We start from the raw sequence: 24701 nt of genomic DNA on the forward strand, positions 1-24701 counted from the left end.
GCCCCGTGTTGGGCTCTGTGCTGGGTGTGAAGCCTGCTTGGGATTCTCTCCCTTTCTCTCTCTTTCTCTCTCTCTCAAAATAAATAAATAAACATTAAAAAAAACAGAATTACCCTACCATCCAGAAATCACACTACTAGGCATTTACCCCCCCCCCCCCACCGATTACAAGAACACTAATTCAAAGGGATACATGCACTCCTATGTGTACTGCAGCATTATCTACAATAGTCAAATAATGGAAGCAGCCCAAGGGTCTATCAACAGATGAATGGATCAAGAAGGTATGGTGTGTGTATATATATATATATATATATATATATATATATATATATATATATGGTGAATACGTGCGCGTGCACACACACACACACGCACACACACACACACACACAGAGGAATATTATTCAGCCATAAAAAAGAATGAAATCTTGACATTTGCAACAACATGGATGGAGCTAGAGTATAATGTTAGGCAAAATAAGTCAGAGAAAGACAAATACCATAAGATTTTACTCATATGTGGAATTTAAGAAACAAAATAAACAAGCAAAGGATAACCAAAGAGAGACAAGCCAAGAAACAGACTAACTACAGAGAACAAACTGATGGTGACCAGAGGGGAGGTCGGAGGGGCAGATGGGTGAAATAGGTGATGGAGATTAAGAGTACACTTATCATGATGGGCACTGAGTAACGTAAAGAATTGCTGGATTACTATATTGTACACTTGAAACTAATACACTGTGTGTTAACCACACTGAAATTGAAATAAAAACTTAATCTAAAAAGAATACAATACAACATGCCAATTAAAAAAGAAATAGGCAAGCAGTACGTATATGTGAAAAAAACTAGAATACATCTAGAATGCAAAAAGACAACCTAATAAAACTGACAAAAATTTGAACAGGCACTTCATAAAAGAAAGTATATAAATGGCAAGTAAGAAAATGAAAAGGTTAAGACCACAATGAGACAGCCACCCAAAATGTGCCAAAAGAGAATATGTAGTGATAAGAAGGGCTACTTTCTGGAACACTGAGACAAGTAATTTAATCAATAAGGATTTGGAAAATCAGAATTATAATTCCAAAGTATTAAAGAAAGATTAACCAAAGCAGCATTAATGCAGTTTCTGGAAGATTTTGGGACTTGAAAGAAAAAAAGGAGACTGAAAACAATAAAATAATGACTAAGATGAATTTCACACTGACAAAGCTTTCCAGATATGATGAACAGACATGATACTGACCTATATTTGGAATGAGCTACAAATTATTCTAAAAGAATTTGTTAATTCTGTTCTTGAATTATGTCTCTACTTCTAAAGAGAATTAATTCTTTTAAAGAAAATGTTAGATGAATTTACTCCAAGGAATTCTATGAAACAACAATGAAAGTTCTGAAACATTCTGAGAATGACAGACTGTGGCTTAACACAGCATGAAGGTTAAATAAATTAAATGAAGAGGGGTGCCTGGGTGGCTCAGTCGGTTAAGCCTCTGACTTCGGCTCAGGTGATATGGTTTACGGGTTCGAGGCCTGCATCGGGCTCTGTGCTGACAGCTCAGAGCCTGGAGCCTCCTTTGGATTCTGTGTCTCCCCCTCTCTCTGCCCTTCCTCCCTCATGCTCTGTGTCTCTCTCCTTCAAAAAAAAAAAAAATAAACAAACAAACATACATAAAAAAATTAATTAAATGAAGAATTGAGAGGGACACGGAAAACTTCAAAATACACTATGCCAGTTACTTTAGTCATAGATTGGTGATAAAGGTAACTTGAAGGACACAGTTATCAGAGAGCTATGGTTTGGAAATTCAAATGCATACAGGAAAGGAAAGTAACACAAAACTAAAAATATACTATAATTGATCAGTTCTCATCAATCTGGCTTCCTTCACCCATTGACCATGGGAGTCATCAGAGAACTAAGGGGTAAAATGCCCTTTACAGAAGGTAAATCTGAAAATTCACATGCTGAATTTGAAGTCTTCAAGAATGATAACCACTTACTTAAAATATCTAGTCAACCACTTACTTAAAATATCTAGTCTTAGGAGATATGCTGAAAAATTTGGGAATACATCCATTTGGCTTGCCAGAAGCCAAGCTGTACAAAAATGATAAAGAAATTCTAACCTAATGACAAATTTAGTAAGCTCCTGTCAGAATCATGAACTTTGAAAAGATTCTGAAAACAAATCACAGTAGTATTATAGATGACTTCTTCACAAGAGAACACAGCAAAGAGCTGCAAAACAGCCAAACCCAAGGGCTTATAACATTAAGGTTTACATAATGCACAGTGCTTTTACTTCTAAGGAGTTAAGCACAGATGTAGCGGAAACAAGGAACTTTCTGGTGCAATACATATTGGGTAATACTACTCATGGCTAAACTGATGAAGTTTAACCAAATACACCCGAAGTTAACCAAATATAAATATTTACAGAGAATAAGATATTACAAGGGTACGTAAGACAATCACGCTGAGATATAAACCTTAAAAGAGCAGGGAATGGCAAAACGACTATCAGTTGAGATGTGTCCTGAAAATTATCAAAGCTATGGCAGAGATGGGTTTTTTTTTCCCCCATCAACTGGTTTTGTTTCCACCACTTCATCCTATGAAAAACAGCTTTAATATCCAGAAGAAAACTAAAGCATCATATGATTATGCAGTCTTAACATCTTTGCAAACTTTTTTTGTTAACAGCCAGACAGCAAATAATTTTGGCCTTTTGGGTCATCTGGTGTTAAATTTACCCTTTGTAGAGTAAAAGTAGCCATAGATAATACGTAAATAAGCACGCATTTCTGCATTCTAATAACACTTTATTTACAGAAACAAGATGCATGCTGGATCTGCCTCCCAAGCCACAGTTTGCCAAGCCCTTCTCTAAATATATACTACAGTAATTTTTCATGGGCAATATGAACAGAGAGAAGACTTTTTTTTTTTTAATGTTTATTTTATTTTTGAGAGAAAGAGAGCATGAGCAGGATAGGGGCAGAGAGAGAGGGAGACACAGAATTGGAAGCAGGCTCCAGGCTCTGAACTGTCAGCACAGAGCCCGACGTGGGACTCGAACCCACGGACTGTGAGATCATGACCTGAGCTGAAGTCGGACACTTAACCGGCTGAGCCACCCAGGCGCCTCCAGAGAGAAGACTTTTGTAGTGATTTTAAATATTTTGTAGTGATATTAAATATACTGTTGATTAATTTCATGTTTTACAGACATTCTGTCACAAATGAGTTGCAGTAACTTGAAATGTATATCCCTTTGAACATATGCGCTTTTTCATGTTATAATCAACATTAAAAATGTTTGCTGCCTTCTCCAAAAGTCTGTATGCTTCTGTATCCCCAGAGTAGTAAAGGTTTAAATGAAATCCTGTAATTATAGTGACATACTGTTTCTTACATTTCAATCAGCAATACCAACAATATGTACAGGTCAGAAATCATAAACATATGCACTGAAACATTCCAGACTGGCTAAAATAAAAAGACAATACTAAATGTTGGTAAGGATATGAAACAACTGGAACTCTCAAATGTTGTGAAGGAGGTGTAAAATGACCCAACCACTTTGGTGAATTATGCAGCTGTTACTTGTAAAGTTAAACACACATCTACCCAGATCCAGCAATTCTCCTCCTCAGTATTACACAGGAGAACCAAAAATATACATCCAAGGAAAAAAAAGTCCAAGAATGTTCATAATAACCCCAAATATCCATCAATAGAAAAAGACAAAAAAATATGGTATAATCATATAATGGAATACAATGCACACTGCTGGAAATAGTTTCATTAAAAATTGTACTCTAGGAGCACCTGGGTAGCTCAGTTGGTTAAGCATCTGACTTAGGGTCAGTTCATGATCTCACAGCTGGTGAGTTCGAGCCCCATGTCAGGCTCTGTGCTGACAGCTCGGAGCCTTGAGCCTGCTTTGGATTCTGTCTCCCTCTCTCTCTGCCCCTCCCCTTCTCGCACTCTGTATCTCTCTCTTAAAAATAAACATTAAAAAAATAAAAAAAAATTATACCCTAAAATTTTGGCACTTTTTAAATGTTTATTTATTTTGGGAAAGAGGGAAAGGGGAGTGAGAATCCCAAGTAGGCACCATGCTGTCAATGCAGAGCCTGACACGGGGCTCAAACTGACCAACTGCGAGATCATGACCTGAACAGAAATCAAGAGTCAGATGCTTAACCAACTGAGCCACCCAGGTACCCCTAATATTTCGGCTCTTTTAAAATGTATTCACTCAACAAATACCAAGAATTAACACTTCATACTAAAATCTAAATCTCTTTTAGTTCCCCTCTTCATACTCTTGTCAATGGGACTGTTGCCCAAACACAACCCCAAATTAACAATACACCTTACTGCATTTTAAAAGGAAAAACCTAACTTTTTGTTTTCTTATTTTTATAAAACATTTTTTGCTGCCTTATAATGGGAGGAAATAAGAAAAATGAAAGATAATTTCGTAACTCAGATATAACTGTAACTAATGTTTGGTGGAGGTATATGCCTAACTTTTTATGTAATTGTTTTTATAAAAGTTTACACTGTTTTGAAAATTAATTTTTACTAACTGCAAAATGTTATGATCATCCTTTCACGTCTGCCATTTTTTACTGTACAATGATCTGTCACGTGGCTATGCTACAATTATGCTAAATCTCTGACTTTGGAATATTCAGGCTGTTCTACTTCTTTTGCTATCTACAAGGCCGTAAAGTAGAGCCACGATTCCTAAAGGAAAAACAGTTTCCACAGTCACTTTGTTCCCCACAAGATCCAGTTTAACCCATGTTTTAGAGTGTGAATTATACTGCCAATTTGTTCTCCAGAAAAGCGTACCAATGTACACACAACATTAATGAGTAGTGCCCTTACAGTAAATACCCTGCTGTTTTAGAATAGTCTTTTATGTACTTGTCTTGTCCTCCCTCTAGTCTATGTATGACTAATAACTGCATCTAAAGCTGCAAAGAACTACAAATAAAGTTTACTGACTCTATCCCATACTAATTCCTATGCATTTTTTGCTGAACCCACATGGTGACTGATCAAAAGGCACTATCGTACGCATATTTCCTTACTCTGTCAGTTGATGAGAGGGCCTAGAAGCAGTTACATCAGGTAGCAGTGAGCACATCTACTGCCAGGATCTTGGTTTCTAACACCATTTACAAATAAAAGGAACCAAGACTCCTCAGAGAAATAGCTGATTCTAGGACTGGGGCAGGAAATATACAAGATGAACCTAGAACATCTAGAAGTGCCACAGCGTAAGGAAGTGCTTTCTCTGTACCCTGACCGTGAAGAAAACAAATCCACAACAAGAGGAGTATGTCAAAGGGAAAGAAGAGCCAAATAAAAGAGTTCCCAATGGCCAAAGCTGGAACAATTTGAACAAAATAAATGAAAGTGGTACTGGATTACAATCTAAAATATAAAATAAATACCCATGAGTCACCTACACTTATATAAATAAATGACTGAATAAATAAATGGGGGAAATGAGACAAAGATCCTATGCAGAAGAATTCCCAGTAACTTATGCAGACATGCTGCCTTCTTAGAGGAACCCCATTTCTGGTTTGGGCTAGGCATAGTTGACTTCCTTTGGAAGAATACAGTATGGAAAGGGGGAAAAAAGTGACTTAACAGTGAAGAAATCTGACAGATACGCCCTCAGCCAGATGATCCAAGGTCAACATCAACAGTGGGGAGTCATGTTGGTAGTCCCTACCCTTGGTAAGAGGTGATGAAATGGTACTTAACTTATGTGTTCTTCTTCCCCCAAACTCATAACCTTGTGAGAGAAACAGGTAAATTCCAGTTGAGGGGCATTCTATAAAATACCTGACCAGTATTCCTTAAGATCATCAGAGTCATCAAAAACAAGCAAGTCTGAAACACTGTTACAGTCAAGAGGTGCCTAAGGAGATATGAGGACTAAATGTAATATACTATCCTGGATGGAATCTGCTACAGAAAAAGGACATTAATTAAAAATTAAGGAAAACTAGGGGCGCCTGGGTGGCTCAGTCGGTTGAGCGGCCGACTTCGGCTCAGGTCATGATCTCGCGGTCCGTGAGTTCGAGCCCCGCGTCGGGCTCTGTGCTGACAGCTCAGAACCTGGAGCCTGTCTCAGATTCTGTGTCTCCCTCTCTCTGACCCTCCCCTGTTCATGCTCTCTCTCTGTCTCAAAAATAAATAAACGCTAAAAAAAATTTTTTTTTAAATAAAATAAAATTTAAAAAAATTAAGGAAAACTAAATCAAGTGTAGATTTTGGTCAATATTAACCTATCAATATTGGTTGATTAACTGTAACAAAGATACCATACTAATGTTAAGATGCTAATGACAGAAGAAAGAGTGCAGGTTATATGGAAACATCCTGCACTATTTTCACAATATTTCTATAAATCTAAAACCATTTTCTTTTTTTGAGAGAGTGCATGTGCATGCATGCAAGTGGGGAAGGGGCAGAGAGAGAGAGGGAGAGAGAATCCCAAGCAGGCTCTGTGGTGTCCACAAACCATGAGATCATGACCTGAGCTGAAATCAAGAACTGGTGCCTTAACTGAGGCATCCAGGTGCCCCTAAAACCATTCTTAAATATAAAATTTATTAAAAGAAAAAAATGGCATTATCTCCTTATACAACATGGAAACTTAGGCTTAGCAAGGTTAAGCTACCAAAGTTCACATACTAATAATGATCTGCACTTATTAGGCACTCAATAAAAAGCTGAACTGAATATGTAGAATAAAACTGGTGAAATGAACACTGTGGGTATAAATAAGCTCAACAGCAATCACAAGTAGACTCTGCTCATGTGACAGATTTACAGATGATTTCTCTCTTGGCCCCAACTCTTATGCCCTTTTAGTGTACAAAATATAAAGCAATGCTGACGATGTGTTACTTTCTTAAATATTTAAGGTTCTTCTAAAATAATTTCTACAGAAAAAAAAATCTAAGGAAATGATAATACTCATGTACTTTCTTTCTCTCCATCTAAGTTTGAAAGTCATCCATCAGTTCAAATCACAGTGGTACCACATTCTGTAATTTTTCTGGACAACTATTTTTGTACCTTACTGTGAGAATTGGCCCACTGGGTAACTTCTCAGGATTAACAAGGTACTGGGAACTGGCGGAAACCCTTTGAATACACACCCTTTGTAAACTCAAGTTGAAAAATAGAAAGCTAAGAATGGCAGGAAGAAAAAGAAAGTACCCAAACAAAGAAAATGTAGTGGAAGGCTGCCATGAGAAATAACCAACATAGGGAAGATTATTATTTCCAAAGTAGCTTGTTGCCTAAATAAAAAGTTAGATCTTCTTAGGACTAGCCTATAATGTTATAAATGATTTGTTAAAAGTCATCATGCAACACTTAAGAAAACAGAATAAAATAGAAACCACCTAAACCCTACTCAAATCTATTATATACCTTGTTCTATCTTTATAATATGTTACACAGAAATTTTTTTTAAAAAGTTGTTTTTGGTTATACTTTGCTCTTAAAAAGTCAGCTATAGCTTGTGAGAAGTGATTTTAAAGACTTAATTTTTAAAATCCCCTAGGATAAAAACCCCAAAGAAGAAAACTGAAGTTGAAGGGGTGCTGTGTTTACAAGTGAATAAGTGAGGACTGAAAACATCCTTGAGGTAAAATCATTCTCTCTTCGTTACACAAAACTCTCATCATTTGTAATTTCATTTCATATGTTCTGGAAACATATGAAATTGCTTAAGTGAAAAAAATAAAGAGTAAGACTTTTATGCCTATGAAAACAGAGGTTCCTGTGTCTGGAAAAGACCAAGATGGTCCTACAAAAATCTGCAAAACCTGGAGATTTTATTTCAATTGATTATGTTATTTCTAAGCATTTCCGATTTGTTAGAGCCAAAAAAGGTGATTAAGGAAAACAGTAACAATTATCTTGTCTCTTAAACAAATACAGTATCCCTCTTAAGGAATGCCTCACACAGGAATTCTGAAAAATAAAAAGAAGGTATGCATGATATTCTTAGAGATTTCTGAGATTTAACAGACTCCCAGGTTACTATAAATTCTTTGACACTGCATGCAATGTTTTGTGTGTACTTTTCTGAGAAGATTGTTCACAGATTTTAAAGGATTCACTAGAATGTGAAGCTTCACAAGGGCAGAGATTTCTGTTTTGCTCACATGCCATCTACAACTCCTAGAAGAGTGTCCAACAAATGGTAGACACTCAGTAAGGTTCAGAGCTACTTATTTCCTTTTGCCAAATTCACTTTTACAGACTTAAAAATAATTAAACAACAATAACAAGAGCTAAGATGGGTCTGCTGTCATTGCTTTAAGAGCCTTATATGCAGACACATCATATAGACAGATCTGTCTATCGTAACTTACTCTGACATGAGTTCCATTATTTTCCCTATTTGACAAATGAGGAAAGAAGTTAAATCATTTGGCTAGAAAGGGGAAGAGCTGGGACTGGAACCCAACTCTTTTGGCTTTTTAGCCCCACAGTATTAACACAAATAAATATACTGGAAAACTGGAAGAAATTCCCTTATCAGTAGTGAGTGGCATTTACAGTTCTTAACATATGATACAAAGTTTTTGTCTTCTAACTAAAACCGACATGACACAGACTTTGAAAATATGCTTTTTCTTTTTTTTAATGTTTTTTTAAAATGTTTATTCATTTATTTTGAGAGAGAGAGAGGGAGAGAGAGAGAGAGAGAGAGAGAGAGAGAGAGAGAGAGAAAGAGCGAGCTTGAGCAGGGGAGTGGCAGAGAGAAAGGAAGAGGGAAAATCCCAGGCAGGCTCTGCGCTGTCAGCACAGAGCCCGATGCCGGGCTCAAACTCACGAACTGTGAGATCATGACCTGAGCTGAAACCAGGAGTCAGACATTTAACTGGCTGAGCCACCCAGGTGCCCCAATATGCTTTTTCTTTTTACTCATATGAAAGTGCTTCCTTGGATAAAGTCTGCTCAGTGTAAAAGAGACATAACTGAGGCCCTAGTAACATGAAGACAGAGAAATATATAATGCTCTTATACATAAAAACCAAGTAAAGAAAACCTCAACATGTGGCCCTTCAAGAAGTTATTCAAACAAAAGGCATTTCCCCTAAATGCTAGGTGGATTCCAACATGTATCTTAATCACAAGGCCTTTTATATCAGTGGTGGCTCTTTCCCATCAGACTTGAGATTTATGATGTTGGCAAATTTCCAACCTTGGGAGAGAGGCCAAGGGACAAAATATGTATTTGGCAGATTTTCCTGTTTGGGACTTAGTGCCCTGTGGGGGATCTGCAATTTCAGACAGTACACAATTCAGAAATCCACTGTATATTACCAACATTATAACTTATCTTAACAAAATCAAATTATAAAGGAGATAAATCAGGTAGCAGAAAAACTGACACATAATATAAATGATGCAGTAAGAGAGTTCTGTTCTTTTCTCTCTTCTTTTCATCTATGAATGACACTAACCAAAACACAGTAGAGCTCAGTATGGAATACCTTTGTTAATTATCTTTAAGAAAATCATTTCTCAGGGGCGCCTGGGTGGCGCAGTCGGTTAAGCGTCCGACTTCAGCCAGGTCACGATCTCGCAGTCCATGAGTTCGAGCCCCGCGTCAGGCTCTGGGCTGATGGCTCGGAGCCTGGAGCCTGTTTCCGATTCTGTGTCTCCCTCTCTCTGCCCCTCCCCCGTTCATGCTCTGTCTCTCTCTGTCCCAAAAATAAAAAAACATTGAAAAAAAAAAAGAAAATCATTTCTCAGAGGCAAAATCCATTTGGGTTTCTTTGTTTTTGTTTCATTTAGGAAAGTGCTCTCCCACAATCAGATAACTATACCAACGCCCAATGCCACTAATCTTTCTTTACTCTCTTTTTCCCTTCCAATAAAGAAAACAACTTACTCTAAACCTACACAACAAAAAGACAACTACGTACTATGACAATGAACTGCCACAGAATCTTTATTATACAGAGCAGACTCAGAACGCGGGCTCTGGCAATGCCTGCCAAACAAGTGCTTCTAATTTTAATACATGCTTTAGCACTGGTCAGCTAAACAGTTACATACTTCTAACACTAACTCTATAGCATACAATGTGATAGAAAATTAGATGACTTCAGAAAAGATAGTTTTAAATAAAATAATGCACTGCTATCACATTGTTTCAATCCAAATATGGCATTATAGTGCCATTCTAAAAATAAGTCTAAGTCCCATGTGATATGCAGTCTTTTAGCTATGTTCATTTCCTTTTAGGGCTCAAGTTTCCCACAGGAAAATTATTCAATGTTTGGCAAAACTGTCCCAAATCATATATAGATAAGGCATAAATGCTAACTACACTGTCAACCTTTTCCTGCTTTGTTATTGTTGATTCTTCTGCACAGTAATCCATCATGGAGAGGAAATACTCAAGAACTGTTACCTGACAAAAATGAACACAAAAAGTGTCATTTTGAATAAAAAGGTGGTAAGGGAGGTAATTTATGAGTCAGCTAAATTTGAAGTCACAGAATTATTATATACAAAGTCATGTTTCAAACACATGTTTCTGGTAACTATGATGATTTCCAAATACTTATTTAAATTATATTATTTGTATTACCAAGTAAGACCATGTATCAAATGCCTTCTTAGTACAGCTTAATACAGATTGTATTGTTTGACTTATATTAATTGCTTAAAGACTTTGTAAAGCATTACATGCTAAGAATAAAATCTTCTCAAAATCACTCACTCATAGACACCACATATACACAAGATCAACACCCATTCCTCAAGCTATATTTTATATAACCAAATAAACAAATTATGATTTCTAAGAAAATATTTAGGAATATTTCATAATGCTTAACAAATACTCAGTTTTACTTTAAAGTTAGTTTCTTCTGGGCACACCCGGGTGGCTCAGTCAGTTAAGCATCCAACTCTTGGTTTCGGCTCAGGTCATGTTCTCCCTGTTCATGAGACCAAGCCCCGTGTTGGGTTCTAGGCTGATGACATGGAGCCTGCTCGGAATTCTCTCTCTCTCTCTCTCTCTCTCTCTCTCTCTCTCTCTCTCTCTCAAAATAAGTACACCTAAAAAAATAAAGTTAGTTTCTTTTGAAAATAACAAGTCTTAAGTCAGAGAATCAAGTATGTGTACTGAGTAGCAAAAATGTATAGCAATTATAAAATGGTTAGATATATTAAAATGATTTTACAACTCCATGGAGTTTCCAGTCTTGGGATAGTTAACACAATTAAAAGAGAATCTGTGTTTGAATGATACTGATCACAAACATCTCCATCTGTGAACTGCTGAACTACACTCAGAATTCTAGAAGAGGTCTGCATTTGTATAAATAGTCAGACTATATGTTCTGGATTTCAATATCTATTTTAGTTATATATTTTAATATAGCTTTCAGGCAAAAATGATGTTTCCTTGAGTCCTGATATAGAAGAAAAATGTTAATTTTTCCACTGAAGAATGAATCTTAAGAAAAAATTATCAATAAATAAAATATTTAGATATTGAAAAGCTATCTTATTACATCATTAATGTACAAATTTGTAGCTACCTAGATCTTTTTCTATTAACCTAAAAACTTAAAACTTATCAGCACATAGGTATAATACCAACCAAAGTCTATTAGTACCTATGTAGTAATGCCTTTGTACATAGGTATTAAAAGCTCTCCTGGAATTAAATTTTTAAAATATTTTTCTATTTTATTATTTATATATATTGTTAAATGTTTGTTTATTTTTGAGAGAGAGACAGAACGTGAGCAGGGGAGGGGCAGAGAGAGAGGGAGACACAGAATTGGAAGCAGGCTCCAGGGTCTGAGCTGTCAGCACACAGTCAGACACGAGGCTCGAACCTGTGAACTGTGAGATCATGACCTGAGCTGAGCTGAAGTCAGACTCTCAACCGACTGAGCCACTTAGGTGCCCCTAAAATATTTTTCTATTTTACAATTCTTGGGAATCAGCACCTTTAAAAGATACTAGACAATGATCTTCAAAAAAAATTTTTTTTTTAATTTTTTTTTTCAACGTTTATTTATTTTTGGGACAGAGAGAGACAGAGCATGAACGGGGGAGGGGCAGAGAGAGAGGGAGACGCAGAATCGGAAACAGGCTCCAGGCTCTGAGCCATCAGCCCAGAGCCTGATGCGGGGCTCGAACTCACGGACCGCGAGATCGTGACCTGGCTGAAGTCGGACGCTTAACCGACTGCGCCACCCAGGCGCCCCCAAAAACTTTTTTTAATGTTTACTTATTTTTGAGAGGGAGGGAGACAGTGCGCACAACCTGGGGAAGTGCAGAGACCAAAGGACACAGGATCCGAAGCAGGCTCTGAGCTGTCAGTACAGAGTCCTACATGGGGCTCGGACTCACATACTGTGAGACCATGACTGAGCCGAAGTCGGACACTCAACCAACTGAGCCACTCAGGTGCCCCAATCATCAATTTTATTTAAGCAAAAACTCCACCCTCCAATCTCACTAAGCAATACAAATACTATAAATACCCATGAAGGCTTTTTAGAACCACCCATGTCACGTATTTTCACTTGCCCTAACAAACATTTCTGAGGTGGCTGCCAGTGATCAAGGGAACTTACATACTAAGATTTTTCATAATTCTTTGTTTTAAAATTTTATTATTATTTTTTATTAAATAGGCTCCACAACCAATGTGGGGCTTAAACTCATAACCCTGAGATCAAGAGTTGCATGCTCTACTGAGTGAGTCAGCCAGGCACCCTCTAAGATTTTTCAAATCTTTTTTTTTCTTTAATGTTTATTTTTGAGAGTGCAAGCGGAGAAGGGGCAGAGAGAGAGAGAGGGAGACACAGATCCGAAACAGGCTCCAGGCTGTGAGCTGTCAGCAGAGAGCCCCACACAGGGCTCAAACCCACGAACTGCGAGATCAAGACTTGAGCCGAAGTCAGACGCTTAGCTGATTGAGCCACCTAGGTGCCCCTAAGATTTTTCAAATCTTTTTTTTTTTTTTAATTTTTTTTTTTCAACGTTTATTTATTTTTGGGACAGAGAGAGACAGAGCATGAACAGGGGAGGGGCAGAGAGAGAGGGACACACAGAATCGGAAACAGGCTCCAGGCTCTGAGCCATCAGCCCAGAGCCTGACGCGGGGCTCGAACTCCCAGACCGTGAGATCGTGACCTGGCTGAAGTCGGATGCTTAACCGACTGCGCCACCCAGGCGCCCCAAGATTTTTCAAATCTTAATCAGTTTGGTTGAAAGTACCAATGGAAAGACTATTTTTATTTTTATTTTTATTTTTTTTGTTTTTTTTTAATTTTTTTTAATGTTTATTCATATTTGAGAGACAGAGAGAGACAGAGCATGGCAGGGAAGGGGCAGAGAGGGGGAGACACAGAATCTGAAACAGGCTCCAGGCTCTGAGCTGTCAGCACAGAGCCCGACGAGGGGCTCGAACTCAAAAACTGTGAGATCATGACCTGAGCTGAAGTCGGATGCTCAACCGACTGAGCCACCCAGGCGCCCCACTATTTTTATTTTTTTAATACACAGAAAATTCTGAATACTTGTTTCCTTTTTTCCCAAACCTGTAACAACTCCCATTTTCTAAGTAGTTGACCAATGGTGAACAATCCTTTGGACTTTTTTTTGATGGCATGATAGAGTCTAAGGGAGGTAAAGACCGGGATTCTAGTCCCAGTTCTGCAACTAATGAACTGTGACCACTCTGGGTCTCCCTTTTCCCATCTATGAAAGGAGGGGTCTAGATTATGACGTCGATGGGGTCTTCCTACACCCTGTCACTTTAGGATTCCGTATTATGTAATTAACCTAATCAAAAGTCTTACGTCCACCTCCAATTTCTAAGTAAAATCAAATCCCTTAGGCATTTATTCTAGACTACGTAGTTCCAATTTATCTTTCTGACCTGACTCTGCATTATACCTCAACTTGAAAGCTCTGGTTCATCCATGCTGCCCTATTCACAAGGAAGATAGCAGGACCTGCTAACATGTATCAGATGCTTACTGTGTGCCAAGAGCTTCAGATGTATTAGCTCATTTAATCTTAATAGTTGAGGTAACAGGAACTAAGAGGGATTATGTACCTTGCCCTAGGTAACAGCTATTAAGTGGCAGGGCTAGAATTCAAACTCAAGTTGGCTTGCCTTTCAAACACATACTTTTAACCACTATATATTATATAGTTTCTATTCCTTTTTTTTTTTTAATTTTTTTTTCAACGTTTATTTATTTTTGGGACAGAGAGAGACAGAGCATGAACGGGGGAGGGACAGACAGAGAGGGAGACACAGAATCGGAAACAGGCTCCAGGCTCTGAGCCATCAGCCCAGAGCCTGACGCAGGGCTCGAACTCCCGGACCGCGAGATGGTGACCTGGCTGAAGTCGGACGCTTAACCGACTGCGCCACCCAGGCGCCCCCTATAGTTTCTATTCCTTAAGTGTATAAATAATCCCTCTTCATTCGGGCCTTTGAAGCTTAAAATATCCCTTGACATTATTTTATTCTTTTTCTAATAAAAATTATTTTCAAATTTCAATTAAAGGAACACCTCTTCACCCATTCAGTCCCAAACTTCCTTTCTACCTCTAACCTCCTAAAGCTCTTGATGTAAGCCTCAATGACCTGTTCCTTGATGAAGTCCATCTAAATACATTTACCTCAGTGTCCAAGAATTATATAGGAGTAATCTTCCTGCAGAACATACTATAAAAGCAAGACAAAGTACATAAAACATGAGTGCACTGATGGAATAAGCCATTATGGCAGTACTTGAGGGGTTTACAAACCCTGCAAGAAGGGTGGGCCGCTCCAAGCCACTCCACATTCACACAAGGCCTTTCCACTGAGAATATGCCATTTTACAGGAGGCCCTGGAGGTTACTGGGAGATTCTGACCTCTGTGTGACAAAGAAATAATAGCAGCAACCTTTTACTGAGTTTCTATGATGCCACCATGCACAATTCTATATACTTAAAACATGACGGTATCTAATTTTCACAGTAAGTCTAATGAAGGGCACAAACCCATTTTACAGAGAAAACAAAGGGCCAGAGATTCCAAAATCCATGCTCTTTTCACTACTCTCCTCTTTATCCTGAGGGCGGGGGGGGGGGGAGTATAAAGTAATCACAGTAATAATGTAAACAGCTTTACATTATTATAACATGCATCTGACCTTAAACCAACTCCTTTAATACTGGCATCATTACTCAAGTATGGGTATCCTCCTGAAGTTCAGACAAATTAAGATTACCTAATCAGTTGACAGAACTAGGATCTAAATTTTGTTTTAACTTCATTTCTAGTCCTCTGTAGGCTACAACACACATCCTCAGTACAATGATGTTAATAATACATGACGCTAACATAATCTAAGTAGGAAAGGTTTCAGTTACTACAAATACCATGTCATGGAGAAAAAGAACTTTTAAAAATGAAAAAGACTTTTGGGGCGCCTGGATGGCTCAGTCTGTTAAGTGTCTGACTCTTGATTTTGGTTCAGATCATGATCTCACAGTTTGTGCTGATAGCACGGAGCCTGCTTGGGATTTTCTCTCCTCTCTCTCTGCCCCTCCCCTGCATGTCCTCCCTTCCTCCCTCCCCCCGCCCTCAATAAACAAAGATTTTTTTTTAAAAAATGAAACAGATTTTTCAGTCAGATTCTGCTCCCCAGACACCAATGAAGACAGAGACCCACAAATGGCCTTTAAAATTTTTTTTTGGTCTAGCTATAAATAAATAGCTTTGGCAGTGGGGGTTTCCCCATTCCTTCTGGAAGAAAATTGAGAAATAAATCATGATGTTTAATGCTGTAACTTCTGCTTTCTCCCCTAAATACTGTCGTACTAAATCAACAAGTATTTATTAAAAGCCAATAGACACAGAATTTATTTTTTAAATGTTTATTTATTTATTTTGAGGGAGGGGAGGGGCAGAGAGAGGGAGAGACAGAATCCCAAGCAGACTCCCACTGTCACTGCAGAGTCTGATGTGGGGCTCGATCTCATGAGCTGTGAGATCACGACCTTAGCTGAAATCAAGAGTCGGACCCTCAACTAATTCACCGAAGCACCCCTGACAAAGAATTTAAAGTTTTACTTTGAAAAGACTCTTACTCTTCTATTTTGTTCAAAGCCAATACAATCTTTTTGCAACAAACCAATAAATCTTTCATTAAGTGATTACAATCATGGTAATTTTTTTTTCAAATTTTCATTTAAATTCTAGTTAACATGTAGTGTAGTATTGGTTTCCGGTGTAGAATTTAGTGACACATCACTTGTATATAACACCCAGTGCTCATTACAACAAGTGCCCTCCTTAATACCCGTCACCCATTTAGCCCATCCCTTGCTCATCCCTCCATGAACCCTCAATTTGTTCTCTATAGTTAACAGCCTCCTCTTCCCCCTGCCCCTCCCCTATGGTCATCTGTTTTCTTTCTTAAATTCCACATATGAATGAAGTCCTATGGTATTTGTCTTTCCCTGACTTAACTTCACTTAGCACAATAAAATGTAGCTCCATTCACATAGTTCCAAGTGACACGATTTCATTCTTTTTGATGGCTGAGTACAATCGTGGTAACTTAACATAAAGATGTGCTTTTTACTTTGCAAAGGGCATTCTTGTATCATATACTGCTTGATAACTGTAGGTCACTTTATTAGGGTCTTTTGTCTATTGATCTTTTGGGTTCCTCTAATTCCGTCTGGCTGAATACTTTATGGAAATTTCATTCAAGGCGTGGGCAGAGATAACATTATAGAATTCCTACTTTTCTCAGAGCAGGCTCCATCTCATATACTGCCTTCTACGGAAATTCACCTAACACACATCTCTTTAGCTGTGAATATCACATGGCACTTCGCATTCCTCTCGTGATCTCACATTGCCAGGCTTGTACACCAGTACACCTAAACTCATCACACACACACACACACACACACACACACACACACACACACACGTTTGTTTATTTTCAGGATTTCCTTCCCAGGATGTCAAAGAAGATGCTTTCCAGTCTGCTGTCTTCCCTTGGTAAAAACCAAAATTAAAAAACCTAAAAAGACCCAAACAAATACCAATGAGGCACAGTGATGTAGGAGACTGGAATCAAAAAGGTCTTAGAGCCCCCAAACTAGGCTTCCACAATTGTACAGGTGGAATCATTTCCCCTTTGCCTGTCTTCCTAGGAGGATAAAAAGAGATGATGAATAGGAAGTTGCTCTGTATTCGGCCAGAGGTAAGAGAGTGCTAGTACGCTCTCATTTTCTACTTCAGGAGTATGTTTTAAACCTATGCTTTCCAGTGAAATTTATTTGCTTTTTTCCTAAACGTAGTCATGCTTTTCGTAAAAAATAATGCATCTACGTCATTGAAAAGGTCACAGGACAAAGGCTACAGAGAAAAATAGCAGACCCAGACCCCTCACTCCTCCTACCCTGCTCTGTTCTCCAGAGGCAACCATTTCTTTTCTTTTCAGTTTTTTTTTCCTTCCTATTTCTAAATAAAATACTTAAGTTGCTATTTTCTGGTTTTTGTTTTTTCCAGACTTTCAGTATGGGAGCTGATACTCTGTCTGTTATAGCCCCCAACACCACCCACCTACCACACACACTTCCCTTCCCCTTATCGTGACTCTCAATGTAATTTTGCTACAATTTTTAGTTAAATCAATATTGCTAACTAAATCACAGAGTGTATAATGACTAGATACCCTTTGTTCTTTAATTTTCCATTTCTTCTGCAGTTACTACTTGCTCTGTTTCTTTCCTCCAGTATTCTGTGTTATCTATCACCAGTTCTTCCCCTACAAATCTTGACAGGATCAGAAATTCCTCTCAGTTTTTTCCTAAAAGACATACTTCCTAGTGCCCTCCTTCCTTTTCTCCAATTTGGACTAGTGGCTTTCTAGGTCTGCTGCACAGCTGACATCCTAGGGCTCCCCTTCCCCATCACCATGGGAATTCTCTTCACCTCTGTCCTGTGTAGGGAGTCCCTGCTTCCTGGGTTCCATAGCTTCCACTTAAAAAAAAAAAAAAGTTTATTTATTTTTGAGAGAGAGAGAGAATGCGCGCATGTAAGTGGAGACAGGGCAGAGAGAGAGAGAATCCCAAGCAGGCTCCATGCTGCCAGTGCAGAGCCTGACACGGGCTCAATATCACGATTCAAGAGATCATGAGCTGAGCCAAAATTTAGAGTCAGGTGCTAAACCAACTGAGCCACCAGGTGCCCCTCTTCCACTTTTAAAATTTCATCCCTTGTACTGAGAAGCATATCCTTCAGCAACTTCCTGAGAAAGGATGTAAGGCAGATAACTATTTTTGAGACCCTGCATATCTCAACATGGTTTTATTTTATTCTTGCACTTGAATCAAAGTTTGAGCATAAAATTCTAAGTTAAAAATCACTTCTCAAAAATTTGAAGTTATTCCCTATATCTTCTTGCTTTAGTGTGCCAGAAAGACCAGTGCTATTCAGATCCCTGTGTTTAGTAAATTCCCACTTTCCCATCCCTACTCCAGACCAAGAAGCTTTCAAGATTCTACTTTATCCCCAGTATCCTAAAATTTTATGATTCGCCATCATAAAATCTTTTTATTACACTAAGCTGGTCCTTTTCATTATGGAAACTCATATCCTTTAGTTCTGGATATGTTTCTTCTGATATTTCTTTGAGAATTTCCTTTTTTTCTCTATTCTGTTTCTGAAAATCATATGAGTTAGATATTGGGCCTCCTTTGTTGAGTCTCTGTCTTGTTTTTATCAACTTTATTGTCTTTTGTTTCACTATCTAGCCTACTTCAATTTTATCTTCCAACTTTTTGGAGTTAAAAAATATCTGATTATGCTCTGATTATAAGAACTGTTACTTTTTTTTCTTTTCATTTCTTATAGCATCCTATTCTCCTTTAAAGGATGCAAAAGCTTCTCTGAAAATATATTTTGGAAAATATACTTTGTGACTTGAATTGTTTCTATTTCCTCTGATTTCTTTTGTTTTGGGCTGTGTATTACATGAGATGACTTTCTCACAAGAACAGGATCTTTGGCTGATTGTTAATAGTAAAAGAGGAGTAAAAAGTTAATTGGAAGCTCTGTACGAATAGGTGGAATTTATTGACTGACAAGCGCCAACTTAAAGGTGCTTTGGGCAGGTAATGTGACTGGTTTGGGAGCCTTCAAACATCAGTCCCCAGACTAGACTCATTTAAGACTGGCTGAGAGCATTCTGGGAGTGCAGAGGGACAAGGAGACTGAGTATTTAATATGCAGACTTTCTCGTGACACCCAACTTTTCAAAGGTATCTTAGTGCCATCCTCAGCTATGTCTGGCATCCAGAAGGTCTGTGGAAATCTCCCACTTTCTGCTGGGATGGTGAAAAACCAGTTGCCTGCTTGGGGCAGCTTGGGATGGTGATCAAGGTGGTGTGGAGGGGTATTTAAATGTTGCTTACATAAACTTCCTAACAATTCTTCAGTTTTCAGCTTCATACTATTCTCTGCCTGTAGAGGCATCTCGGGATCCAATTATCAAGTATCTACCAGGTTCTACAGTGAAATCAGCTTGCTTCTTTTTGCCCCTGGGCAGCTTGACTTTAGGATTCAGCTTTGTTGACTGCTGAGTCACTTACCACTTATCTACTAGGTTTCTATATTCCAAACCTTTGTTGGCTTCATTTATCTGCCATCATTTCTGCTCCTCTTCTCTCTGTCCACATGTATTATACCCTTGCTATTCTTTTCAGTGCAGTTAATAGAAATAAACATTCACACTCAATATGCTGTATTTGGCAGAAAGTCTGTGATGTTTTCAAGTCTCAGAGTCAGCTGATATACTGACAAAATTTTCTTCATCTCTCTAAGTTTCCTCAACCTGTAAAATAGGGATATAAAAAAGAACTACGAGAAAGGTTTCTGTGAGAACTAAATGAGGTAAGAATATAGGCTTTGGAGTCAGAAAGATCTGGTTTTGAATCCTAGATTTCTTACTTTTCTTTTTTTAATGTTTATTTATTTTTTTTTGGGGGGGGGAGAGTGTGAGTGATCAGGGGAGGGGCAGAGAGAGAGGGAGACAGAGGATTTGAAGCAGGCTCTGTGCTGATAGCAGATAGCCCAATGCAGGGCTTGAACTCACGAATCATTAGATCACAACCCGAAGCGAAGTAAGATGTTTAACCAAATGAACCACCGTGGGTGCTCCAATAGATTTTTTACTTATTAACTGTACAATTCTGGCAACTCTAAATCTCAGTTTCCTCATCTATATGATGGGTTAATGCTAGCCACTAGCTCATACAGTATTGGAAGGATTAAATAAGACAAAGTTTACAAAATTCTCCTGAAACATAATAAGCCTTGATTAACATTTATATTGTTGCCCATAATGCCTCCAGTACCTAAAATTCCACACACACACACACAGACACATAGACAGACACACACACACACACACACACACACACCATTTTAGTCTATTTAAATCTTATTCATGGGGTACCTGGGTGGCTCAGTCAGTTAAGTGTCCGACTTTGGCCCTGGTCATGATCTCACAGCCCCTGGGTTCGAGCCCCACATCTGGCTCTGTGATGACAGCTTGGAGCCTAGAGCCTGCTTCAGATTCTGTCTCCGTCTCACTCTCTGGCCCTCCCCTACTTGTGCATTCTCTCTCTCTCTCTCTCTCTTAAATATAAATAAACATGTAAAAAAAATTTTTTTTAAATCTTACTCATTCAGGGCTTGGCTAACTGAAGTCAAACACTTCTGTAAAAGCAACATGGTGTAATAAGAGAAGGCAATGGATTCGGAAGTCTGGATATTATCATAAATAGATGTGTGGTCAATGGATTGGTTTACTGTTTGTAAAAAGAGAGAATCAGACCAAATGAGCACTGAAATCTTTTATAGTCCAAATGTCCCTCCCCATCTCCTTTGCTAGATATGACATTCTGTATATTTAATGTTTCAATGCTATTTGACTGACACTGTTAATTTTTATAAGTATTTTCATATATCTTCCTTTTCTAATTAGACAGTATATAGGTACTGCATGAAAACGAAAATGAGCTGGTCCCCACAACTGACAAAGTAATATGGCCGGCTACCCTTTGAATATTAAATCATAAAACAGTATGTCGTATGGTAAAAGGTAAGACCAGTGATACAAAACCACCTCAAAAAGAAAGAATGAGTAGCAGGCTTGTAAGACTACTACAAATTACAAGCAATTTTACTAACTGACAAGTACAAAAGAAGTTAATTAAACCTAAGAAATAACAAACACATCAATTAAACATCAATGAGAAGGTGGGTTGGCCAGTAGAGATGCTTTCCACTTTTATTATGATCCTAATGATCAGGTTTTCTCATTGTGGAGATGGGCTTAATCAGATACCAATAAATGTTCACACTACAAAACCACATTCTGAAATTCTACCTTCACCAAGCAACACACTGAATATGGTTTGGCCTCTCATGAAGATCTACCATTGGGGAACAACTGGTCCCTACTGCCACTACAGATTTCTTATGTTATTAAAAAAAATTTTTTTTAATGTTTATTTTTGAAAGAGATAAAGAAACAGACAGAGCATGAGCAGGGGGAGGGGCAGAGAGAGAGGGAGACACAGAATCCGAAGCAGGATCCAGCACAATGCCTGACACAGGGCTCAAACCTACAAACTATGAGATCATGATCTGAGCCAAAGTAAGACACTTAACTGGCTGAGCCACCCAGGCGCCCCACGGATTTATTTTAAACTAATAAAGTGACATGATGATTTTTATACACTAGTATCAGGCGAACTCACCCCCAAAACAGAAGCACAGTATACCTAGCGTCCCACCAGAAAGTCTTGGTAAATTCCTCCAGATAAGGTTACTCTGGTGAGGTTTTTGGAAAGGCAAATAAATAATCACAGAATTTTTCCATATGAAATATCTAAAAACTATAAAGTTCTACAAGAAAGGAATCATGTGATCCTTTTTTCTTTTCTTTTTTTGAGAGAGAGAGAGAGAGAGAGAGAGAGAGACAGGCAGAGAGAGAGAGAGGGGCAGAGTGCAAGTGGAGGGGGAGGGCTACAGAGAAAGAGGAAGACACAGAATCCAAAGCAGGCTCCAGGCTCTGAGCTGTCAGCACAGAGCTCGATGTGGGGCTCGAAATCACGAACCACGAGATCATGACCTGAGCAGAAGTTGGACACTTAACCAACTGAGCCACCCAGGCGCCCCGGTGATCCTTCTTTATATCCCTCTGAGGCCAGCTATTTGCAATGTCTGGTATAGAGTGGAGCTTGGTGCATAAGGGCTTCCCGATTGTTTAAGCTTTCCCTAAACCCACTGTTATTGCAAACAGAATTTTGCACAACCTCCAGCAGTGTCATCTGAAGCACATCTCTCTGAATACATGACCAATGCATGTTAAGAAAAGAAAGGAAGACAAAACTAGAAAACTGGTAAAGACTGAGAGACAAAGCAAAACCACAGAATAGCTTCTTTCACCAAGATAGTCTATATACCTCCTCTTTTCTTGTGACAGATTTTTACAGCCTACCTTATCTGCATTCAGAGCCAAGAAGGTGATGTGATCCAAATACCTGTTTCTTATCCATGCTGTGAGAAACTGGCAGTTTGACAGCAGTGTCTGAAGTTCCCTGGGTCAAGGCTACCAGGTTTCCAGGTGTAAAGTTACCTGCCATACAGCGCATGCACATTCCGACACTAGTCTCTTGGTATTAAAAGGCTACCTTTTGTCATTTACAGTCTAGAACAGCCTTGAGCAAACAGAAGTGCTTGTGGGCTCTGCACCTCCTTTTGAACATTACTGCTGTATAATGACTAGAATAATTAGAAAGAATCATTCATTAATTTTGTAAAGTTTACTATAAAACTTCTGCTCTGAGCCAGCTCCCATGTTAGATTTTGGGGATGAAGATATGAAGAGACACTGTCCCTGCCTTTAGAGACTTTACAGACAAGTAAAGGAAATAAATGAAAACAGTTTTATGAATTTAACACTACTGTCATTTCAGAACGGCGAGGATTTATCATGCCTCTCTTCTCAAATTTGGGATTGCTAACTAGCATGGGAATAGTCACCCAGCACTGAGCTTCTAAGACCTTAACGTAGGAGGACACCATTCCATTATGTGTGACTTCCTCAGATGTGAAACCATGGCAGATACAAATAATAGTACTCATTTTTATTGCAAAGCACTTTACATATTACAAAGTACTTTTACATCCATTATCTAATTCAATTGCCAAAGTAACCCTATGAGGGATAAGGGGATTATTATCTCCTTTTATAGAAGAAATTAAGTGCTTAGAGAAGTGACTTGCCCTTATAAAACTAGTTAATTTGTAACAGAAACCTGGATTTTTTCTCAATTCAAAGTTCAATTTAATCATATCATGGTGCCCTTGTCACCCAAATTTTGAAGAAAAGCCAAATGACTCATTTTCAGCTATAAGAAATGTCTAGAATAATGCCAGGGCATGTAAAATATATTAATATGTACACTTAATATAAAATATTTAGTTTTCCTTCAACCTGAAATAGAAAAATTATGCAAAAACAACACAGAGAACAATTTGTGAAGACTTAAAAAAATCATAAATGCCACATTTCTCCCACTTTAATCTTCCCACAATGTGCTCATATAACAAAAAATTCTGGTTTGCCAATAATTTATTTCACAAGTCTTCTATGATACAAAAACACATAGCAAAGTTAAAACATTTCCTACAAAGCCACTGTGCAGATTTTTCGATCAAACCTGAAAGGCTGAGGAAACTCTCCCAGAAACCACTCCACTGTCTGGGAACTTGTAACCCTGTTGCTTCATTTTCAAGTTCAAAGAGTGAGTGGACAATGCATTTATAGTATAAAAATTCAAGTTTTCCCAATCCTTAAAATACTGAGACCATTATTCAAGTAAAAAGGAAAAGCCATTAGAAAAGGCTCAAAAAAGAAATTCATCCAGCAATAAAGCTTAAGGAAAACCCTTTACAAAATGGAATTTGGGAGTCAACAGATCCATGAAAAATTCAAATATCCTTTCTGGTGTAAGACAGTTCTTTCATTAAAGTAGACCACTTGTCCTTTTGCAGCTGCTTTTCTGCTCTAAGAGGAAAAAAAAACATCTTCTCTGAAATCACTGTATAAAAACGTATAACTAATTTACAAATGTAACAATTAGTATTGTCTTATCTGAACATTTACTATGAAATAATTTCAACACAATTACCAAAAGCTTGTGCTTCCTCTGATATCAGTCACATACCATATATAGTTAAATGCACTGTCTTGCCAAAGCCCAAGGTAATTGAATCTAAAAATATACTTTTTTTTCATTCTGAACTAGCAAGATTGGTATTTAAACCAAACGTCATCAAATGTTGCACTAAGTATGCCAAGATGAAAAGGTTACTTTAATATGAACTATCCAAATGTATCACATAGAAAATGCCCCTAGCCACTAAAGATTGACTGCTGACATCCAGGACATCCAGGCTCACCCCGTTCTCCCCTAACATGCACACACACAAGAAAATAAAAATTAAAAGGCAGTATAGACAATCAATGAATGTGAGAAAAGAACTGG

General features: G+C 38.1%; 1 protein-coding gene across 3 annotated transcripts in view; it reads right to left on the reverse strand.

The window, feature by feature from the left end:
- The window catches only part of RABGAP1 (RAB GTPase activating protein 1), a 171342-nt gene that overhangs the window by 48495 nt on the left and 98146 nt on the right, over nt 1-24701 (reverse strand). The gene's annotated exons all lie outside the window — the stretch shown is intronic.

Source organism: Prionailurus viverrinus, chromosome D4 (genome assembly GCF_022837055.1).
Source record: "Prionailurus viverrinus isolate Anna chromosome D4, UM_Priviv_1.0, whole genome shotgun sequence".
Lineage (NCBI taxonomy): Eukaryota > Metazoa > Chordata > Mammalia > Carnivora > Felidae > Prionailurus > Prionailurus viverrinus.